The sequence below is a fragment of the Aplidium turbinatum genome, chromosome 1 (genome assembly GCF_918807975.1).
Source record: "Aplidium turbinatum chromosome 1, kaAplTurb1.1, whole genome shotgun sequence".
Taxonomy (NCBI): Eukaryota; Metazoa; Chordata; class Ascidiacea; order Aplousobranchia; family Polyclinidae; genus Aplidium; species Aplidium turbinatum.
The window spans coordinates 5,720,253-5,729,735 of NC_137472.1; the positions used below are offsets into that span (position 1 = coordinate 5,720,253).

At 38.4% G+C, this 9,483-nt stretch overlaps 1 non-coding gene across 1 annotated transcript; it reads right to left on the reverse strand.

Moving 5' to 3' along the window:
• Positions 1-989: 989 nt before the first annotated feature.
• On the reverse strand, positions 990-1,091 carry LOC145784767 (U6 spliceosomal RNA). The gene has a single exon (XR_014291042.1). It is a non-coding gene; the product is annotated as a U6 spliceosomal RNA (small nuclear RNA).
• Positions 1,092-9,483: the final 8,392 nt, after the last annotated feature.

Here is a 9,483-nt window from a genome sequence, read left to right on the forward strand (position 1 = left end):
CGCTTCATTTATCTGACCAGCGTGATGCCGCACACAAAATACAGCACAAACAAAAATGCTAAAATACTCTACACTACACCCAAAATATGCTACTACGTTTAACACTTTGATCCCCAGGCCTGATCTGGCCCCCCTAATCGCATGGCCAAAGGCCACAGAGAGCCACTTTGGATGTTGTCAGTTTATACTTATTTTTGTGAAAAGACTCATAATGGCGCTTGATGTTATACTTAGCAGCTGAAACTGTTTTTTGGCAAACTAGACAGAGTGGTTTTCCTGAATTTTCTGCAAATAAATAATCTTCTTCCTATTTGTTTTAAAATGATCTTTCTTCCACCTTTCTTTTTTTTTACAAGTAGTCTACTCATTATCTTGACACTTAGGTTTTGCGAAACTGGTAAGTTTTAGGCTAGGACAGGGGTCACCAAATGGCGGCCCGCGGGCCGCATGCGGCCCGCCACGCTGTATCGCTGCGGCCCGCGGAAGGTATCAGCGTACAAGTATAACCAAAAATACTTTTCTTGAGGAGTTAAAGAGCACGAAGGCAAAAAATACCTTCCGGAAAGCATATTTTCGCATTGCATACAATTCCACCGACCGACCAATCAGATTGTTGTTCTAGGTGGGGGTTGCTTAAAGTTATTCCAATGGGATGTACAGCCACACTGTCACTGTCCCAGTGGTTGATTAAAACGTCTGTTTTCGAATTTCGAAATTGTCTGTGAGCATAGGGTTGCTGATTTTAAGTTTGCAAATGTCATGCAAACACTAGTGCGAGTTTCACCGTTATTGTGTTTCACGAGCAGTGTTCTCTATATGCAAGTTTTTGTGGGCAAAATAGGTCGGTGTGCCAACTCAATTTATAATAAATTGGCAAAATATTACATATAAATTTAAATTGGCAAAATATTATATATAAATTTAGAGACTTTTTCTGATTGTATTATGAAAAAATTTAGCTTAGTACTGCAAAACGTTTTTTTTTTTTAAGAAAATTGGAACGCTTCACGATTTTGCGTGTCATCCTTGCGCAGGAGCCATGCTAATCTTCTCCGTATCGTTCCAATTATACAGTAGTATATGTAGCCTACTGCCGAAGCAAGTACTGCAAAACGTTGTTAATCAACAAATTCTTGCCACACTGATAAGGACCGCAAGTGACAGTTGTCTATAATATAAGAAAGACGGTTTTATAGACTCTCACAAAAAGGATGAAAAACCAACTCATTGCTTTTTTAGAGGGAAGACTGTTCATGAATTACGATAGAATTACGATTTTTCGGTGATTTCCCCAAGCGTTTGTTTCATGGTACCTGGTTTCTTTTTCCCTCTTATTGGAGCCTATTTTTCGCTGATATGTTTACAGGTCACTATTGTTGCCTGTATTGCGATGTGTCAAACATTTCCTTGTTTACTGAAACTGTTAATTGCAAGATATCTTTTGCGAAGCGAAGTAACAACACCACTCTTGCTTGGCGATGAATATTCTGATGAAACCGCTCGCCTCGCTATAAGTGCACAAAACAAGTGGCCTCGTTTATTAGGCATTGTTAAAGAAGTCAAACGTGTTGTAAAAGGAGCTTGGCCTGGCAGTAGCGTTGTTCGATTAATTTTGTTGCTACGGTAGGCTATTCTAACATAAATATGAACAACATGTAACGCTGGATACTGGGTACGAAATGCGTTCTTTTCTAGCATAAGAGTCAACCTACTTAACATTTTATTAGTGCGGCCCGCCACAGCTCTCCTTAATGCCAAAGTGGCCCGCATGCAAAAAAGGTTGGTGACCCCTGGGCTAGGACAACAAGGCGAGTAACTGCATTAACATTGTTGTAAAAACATTGTTATGCATCACAAAGGATCGTTCACAAAGTTTTTTGTCAATTACAAAAACAAAGAAACAAAAATTGAAGTGATATTGCTAGATTGAAGCAAAGCTATCAGTTCGAGGGCCCAAAAAAAACGCAGCTTGCGGGCCAAATTTGGCTCGCGAGCCTGCAGTTGGACCACGCTGTCATAATTGAGATTGATTAGTGTTTTTCAACCCAATTACGTTGTTGTCTATCAATTTTCTATGGTACAACAAAATAATTTCTCTTCCAAGTAACCAACAAAACTTAATTTTCAGCTTTATGCAATAACAGGAGACTACAATACACAGATTACACCTCACACAGATGATAGACCGAAGGGTAATTGGGTTTCAATAGCGTCATGCAAACCCAATTGATTTGTTTTGCTTCTATCTATAGTTCAGAAAAATTACTTCTTTACAACATACCGTAGCTAATAAACGGTGACAGCTTTATTCTATCAATCCTGTGCGGTATCTAAAGGTTTGAAGAAATTGAAGAAGGGTAATAATCGGGTAGCCTACAAACTAAATGTTTTTTGTTAGCTCCATGTGTACGCTGAAATCACTTCTTTTGTTGAAACCATATGACAATTTCTTTGTTCTTGTTAGAAACTATTCCTAGAAAGAAAACTCTGTCATTTTTACATTTTTTAACGTCTAAAGACGTTAAATCAACGTAAAGGACGAATTTTGCTGTCTGGGATAATGGCTGCTTTGCCTTGTACTCATTGTTTGACCACTTCTTTCAAGTAATAGTTTCTGTCCAACTATATTTTCTTTTTATTTATTTTGTGTTGTCGTTGTTACTTACGACGACGGTGCAATTAAACTGTCTGATAGAAATCTACAATAAAAGAAGTAATGAAACCTGCGCTATTTAATTGTATTTTAGTGAGTATCCCACATGGTTAGTCATAAACGTGCTACAGTGCAACTGGAATGGCTTTTGCTTCTTTGTTAGACGCTGTCGTGAAAATCAATAATTTAAACATCAACAAGTTTGCAAATGAGAAATTTCATATAATTTCAATAGTAGGCTGCTCTTCTCACATCGAAATATTTACATGCGCTTGTAAGGCAAAACAACACAAACAAAAAAGGCAATTATGTAGGTACTATTGATAAAGGATGCTTGTTTCCATAAAAACTAGAAATTATGAGTTTCGGAAAGCATTGGCTTGTGAAAAGCAAATGCAATTTTTGTTTAAATTTGATAGTGAAAACGATAGAAACCATTGATATCAGGCCGATGTAATTAGTCATTTCTGCATTGCACAACAATGTAAACCGTCATTATTTACTGAAAATTTCAGTCATTGTTTACATTGTAACATAATGTAACTATGCCAGATTTTCCAACCAGTAAAATACCTATAGGTTTTTAGCATCGAAGATTTCAGAAGTAAAGCACGATGTAAGATTCGCACGCAAAGCTATCTGATATAATACACTAGCACACACACTCCGCATTGCGTTGGAGCGGGCTCATTGTGTTTCAGCGCTTTGCATGAAACTGGATGAGCACGGTAATTAAAAGGCTGCAGATAAAGCAACGGGTACTTCCTTTTGGTTTTGTTTTCTTCACACAGATGCGAACATAATAGCAGCTGTTGGATTAGCGGTTTCACAAAAAGAGACATTAAAATTGCAGCTGACTTACTGTTTACGTTTTCTTGTTACTCGAAACTCGAATGCCCACTGAGACCGAGCAGTGAGCACCAATTAGAAGACAAAAACGTTCATATAAAAATAATAGAAGCCGCCTTCGAATAGAAGCCGCACAAAACGTTCAAAAAATAAAAAAAGTAGCCGCGATTTCTATTCAAGAAAATACGGTACATAATTTCAACGTGTGCTTTGAGCACAAATCATCATCATCATTATGTTCCTTCCTCGTATTGAGGGTTGGATACAATGCGCCATTGTTCTCTACCATGAGCTATTCGTACTGCATTTTCATAACTTAATTTTGTCCATTTAGTGATGTTTGATGTCCAAATCATTCTTGGTCTGCCTTTGTTTCTTTTACCGTTTATCTTCCCTTCTACTCTATTACCGGTAATGATCTTTGTAACGAGTTTTGCCTTATTGTGTGTCCGAAATACTTCAATTTTCTTCTTTTGACTATTTGTAAGAGAATTTTGCTTGAATTAAATTTGGATAATACTTCATCCGTTACTGATCTTTTGTTTCCATGAAATTTTTAACATTTGCCTGTATGACCAGCTGAGCACAAAGGCATATTGCATTTGAAGCAACGATGAGAAACTTTGGTGAAATTATTTCTTTTTTTGGAATATCCCGTTCCTCTGGTGTCGTCTACACATATGGCACAGCGCTTTTTGAATGGCTGTGGCTGATAATTTGGTTGTACAGTCGTGTCCATATTAATTGACTCAAGCAGGAAAAAGCATACAATTTCAGTTATTCAACGTTTTTATTATTTATTTTACACAATACAATACATACACAATACATAACTTGTGTGACCACCTCAATCCTTTAGCACCTCTTTCACACGCTTTGGCATCGATTCAACAAGCTTTTTGCAGTTTTTTTGCATTTCTGGGTGTCTATACCATACTTGAATAATGGCCTATATGAGTTTGGTTTTTGTAGTACAATCGAGTTTTTGCAAACGAGATTTCAAAATGGACCAAAGGTTTTCTATTGGGTTGAGGTCAGGAGAGTTTCCAGGCCAATCTAGAACGTTTATCTTAAGTTGATGAAAAACTCTCTTTATTTGCTTGGATGTATGGCATGAAGCAAGATCTTGCTGAAATACCACCCCCACCTTCAGGAAATGCCCTTTGCATGTCATGAGTTAAGGTTCGTGTTATCAATTCAGAGTATCGAGCTGACCTCATCATTCCCTCAATGAGGATGAACTGAGGGAATGATGAACTGAAATTGTAAAAATTCTTAAAGCATCATTGTTTTCTCAGAACCACTGACAGCGAAAGAGTCCTTTCTCTACAACAGCCAGCAGTTTATTATAGTTAGATCTAAAAAATGATTTATGGTAATACTTTTTGATTCGATATAGAGCCATGAGAGAGTTCATGAGATCAACGCCTCCCATACCGTTTTAGAACATTTTTCTTTTTTGTCAAGCCGTTTGTACTCTCCCATTGGTTGAGCAGTAGCAAAGGTGGACAATAAAGTGACAGATCTGTTGCCTATCCATTTTACCGCACGTACTTCCGTGCCATCAACCACAACTTTCTTTTCATCATGAGCACCCCTTTTTGTCACCGGAAAATGTGATCCCTGGTAGCCGATTAACTGCCACAGTCCCTAAACAGTGTATATTTGATTTTTCCAGATGGGTTACAAGAGGAATAGATGTAAACCATCTGTCAAAGTAAAGCAAATGGTCAAGACCCCTTGAAACAGATCTGCATAAATTTATTACCACATTGGAGCTGGCTCCAAAGTCTGGCTGATCAGGCAATGGTTCGATTTTTCCTGAATACACAAAGAAATCGTGTACAAAACCAGTTTTTCGACTATACAGTAGCTACCAAAGCTGTTCTGCAGGATGTTATTCCTCTTGGACGTATGATTGCTTGTTAGGTCAGGTGGTTAATATCTTCATCAATGCTTGAAAAAAAAGAAATGGGCCAACTGCGAAGTATAGGCTGCTGTTGAAAATTGAATGAGTCCGTTCACCAGGCATTTAGTTAAATAACATGATGCGTTCTACTGGTGTAAATTAAGCTAAACTATCACACGATGTATAAAGTGACAATCTGCTTTTATTCCGACGTTTCGTCAATCAGACACGACTGACTTCTTCAGGGAGCTAGACCAGGTAGTGGCTACCTGTCTAACATGGCAAAACACAGGACCATGTTGCTGAAATCAACTAAACATGTAAAAAAATATACATAGGATACTGTATTTGCATATTGTGTGAAAATGTTATCTAGAATTTTAAGTCGAGTAAAAACACAAAATTGTCCTTAGACTAGATAGCCACAACATCAAAATTTACCGTAGGCTATTTCTGCATTGCAACGTATATTCAAATCATGTCCATCATGCGAGCACCCCCGTCGACTGAAATCAAGACACCCATTCGTGCCAGCCGCCCAACTTCTCATCAACGAAGCTGATGTACAAGACATCTCTGCGGCTACTTGGGCGGACCATAAATGGAGTTCTGAATGGAAGTCAAGCGCCACCAGACTCTATTCGTTCATCCCCGACGCCGGCAAGCGCCCCATCGGCCTGACACTACCAAGACAGGCATGGGTGCGCCTCAACCGTCTCCGTACGGGCGTCGGGCTTTTTCGCTCAACGATGCACCAATGGGGAATGGCCTCTTCCTCCTCCTGTGAATGTGGTGCCGAGGAACAGACCGCAGACCACATCATCAATGACTGTTCCATCTTCAAGCCACCTAACGGAGTGGAAGGTCTGCGTGTCATGGATGATGAAACCAAAGATGGCTGCTCTCTATTAGCCTTCCAGTGTAGTCCGGAAACATCGTGAATCTGGGGTGGTAAATGGATAGACCCTCGGCCCCTGAGGCTCACACGACGACGACGATGTCCATCATACACAAGATGCAACCATTGCCTTTGAGGCTACATTTTTACACTTCTAAGGAAACACAGTCACCAAACTAAGTAGGCCTAAGCATTGAGAAAGCTGTTACTGTTGACACAGAAGTGAAAAGGCTTAGAAAGTTTCATTATTTTTTTTATCAACGCTTTAATGATTTGTGTTTGAAACCGATTAGTTTTGCCCAGGAGACAGGACAGATCTGTCATATACTCTCCAGAAATCGGCTGTGAACGCTTAGGTCAGTGGTTCTCAACCTTTTTGTTTTGGCGGACCCCTTTTGGTACCTTCAAAGCGGTCGCGGACCCTTAAAAAAATTGTATCTGAAATTTTGGTATATCGATTCTCCTACAATAGAATCAAATGTTTCATAGGTTTCGAAACGACACACGTGGACAAATTTGCTGAACTCGCTGACGATTGACGACATTGACGAAATTGTGTTATGAGCTTTATGTTGGCAGTTGGCACACAGCATCAAAAATCAGTAGGCTAATCTATATGTTAATTTGATGTTTTTCTATAAATTGTATCAAAAATCAATAGAATTTTGCGACCGTTACAAACCATTTCTCCCTTTTTTAATTTCTAATCAATATTAATTCGTTATAATCTTTGTCATTGCAAAACTGTGAGCGGTGATAGACTGCTGACCAACGTTTGCATTTCTAAGTTAAGCATTGATGAAAAGACATCGCACCAGTACGTAGGGAAGTAGGTTACAGTTTGAAAATCACGGTAATACAGAAATAAAGCACAACCAACCAATGTTTAAATTTCGTAATTTATCAATCATGCTGCAAACTCGGAAACTTTCACGGACCCCCTGAAATCGCTTCGCGGACCTCTTGGAGTCCGCGGACCCCCGGTTGAGAACCACTGGCTTTGGTAATGATAAAGGTGTAACAGAGGATACTAGACAAGAAGTTGCACTTTTCGATGACAGCATTGTCAGCACCGATATTATCTGGAATAGCCTTCCACTCCGACTGAAGTTGCTGAAGGATTATTTTTTCTGGCGATAATGATGTGTGTAACAAGCTTATTGCATGTTGACAGTAGCATTAACAGGGGGTCCTGAAAATACTTTTGGACGCCCGAGATGATTTTAGGGGCCTGTAACCTGCCTAATGGCCAGAGAACTTGAAGAAACCACCGCGATTTGTTTGGATACAGTGCATTTTTTTCTTAGAAGTGTCCTGATTTGGGGCTCAAGGATCTCATTGGTACCGGGCCTAAATTATCTTCTTAACGGCCCTGCAGTTGATGTTACTTTTTGTTTTATTTCTAGGGCATGCGATGCGTCGTTCTGTCGCAGGCTATTACCTATATTTGTGAATGCAGTTATATCACAAATATTATGCAATACTACCTATATAATGCAATATTTCACAATTTGTTGTTTGTAAGCTAACTGGGGCTATTAGAAACAAAGCTACAACATTTCAAGAACCGTTAGACCAAGCAAAATTTGTTTCCTCTCCCCTACTATATTATCAATCAAGCAACATCAATCATTTTATTTTTCGTCATTAACGCGTCCGGGACGAAAAAGATACTAACTACAAAAATCGATATAGACCTACCAGCACGTTAATGAACGGGAAAAGGTGGCAAAACCTTGAAAGGTTTAAAACGTACCTGAATGAAAAATTATGTAGTAGGCTATATATCAGTAGTTAACACGGCCACAAAACCCAAAAAACAAATAGCAAAAAATAAAACAAAAACAGAGAGAAGCACACATGTAGTAATGTATTATGTACAACAAACGCAAACAAGTCCAAGCTATTTCGTTTTATCAAGTTATCAGTTCGAAACTATAGTGCAAATCATGAAAAAGGTCTGAAAAATATGAAGTGCGTCGTTGTAGACTGTGATTTGTTGTTTTTGGAGACCCCTGATGTCACAGTAAATAAAAACAACTGCACTGAATTGAAGTTAAAACAACAGCCTTCCAAGCCATCTGTGATTACCAGCTAGCGCAATACGAAGATACAATTAAAACACGTTATAAAACGTAATTACTTTGTATACGAGCCTTACTCTGTATACGAGCAAACAGAAAATAAAGAAAAGCAGAGTGCAAAAGAGATTATAATGATCACGCAAGATCTGTTTCCGCGGAAAGCTGATAGATCGATTCGCTCTGGGACGGTTCTCAGTGTGTTACGAAAACAATGAATTAGCTAAAATGATTACAAAGTCTGCCAATCCTTTGTAAAAACACGAAAAGAATGCAATAGTCAAATACAGAAAAAGAAATGAGCTCCACTTTTGAATGAAAAGTAAGAGGTATCAAGTTAGTTGTGGCGCTGTTGGCATGTCGTTCTCAGGTATTCTGAAAATACTCAGTACAAAACCAATTCTTTGAAGCGATGTTTATCAAAATGTTGATGGTTCAAATCAAAATTTTCATGTCGCAGATAGAAACATTTAACTTGTAGTATTTCTCGCAGCACATAAAGCTAGACTAAAAAAAATCTGTTTCAGTCTGATTGTAGGCCTATCTTATGCAGTGTGCGTGAAGAATTGTATGTCATGACCTTCTTCTTTTTGCCATTAGTAAACCTATTATATTCTGAAAAATAAATGAAAAATTGTTCGCAACATCATTCTTCATGTCATGCATGTCCCATGGGGAAATCGTTATAATAAATGTATATTATTTTCTTTGTAAAAACTTTCTTCCCCAGTCTAAGGGTCGGAGGTTTGCTTCTTCTCATATTTGTTGCTTGGATTAAATGTCAAGATAAATGTTTAACAGCTGAGATGTTGTTCTGTCATAAAAATCACGGGCTCTGGGGCAAAACAGATTATTGACAATATTTTTTAAAATTTGAGCTGATGTGTTTCAGCTGAACATGGTTTTCCATAGGGATGGTGAGCAATAGGCTTTGGCAATCAATATTTGTTTTGGTCTTGATTGTGTAATTTCAAAGTTAGTCATTCGATATTTACATAAATGCACAATCCTTATATTTGTTTCACTAGCAAAGTTCGTTTCGAACACTCCTCATTTCTAAAACTATTAAGCTGCCCAGTTTCTACAATTGCTC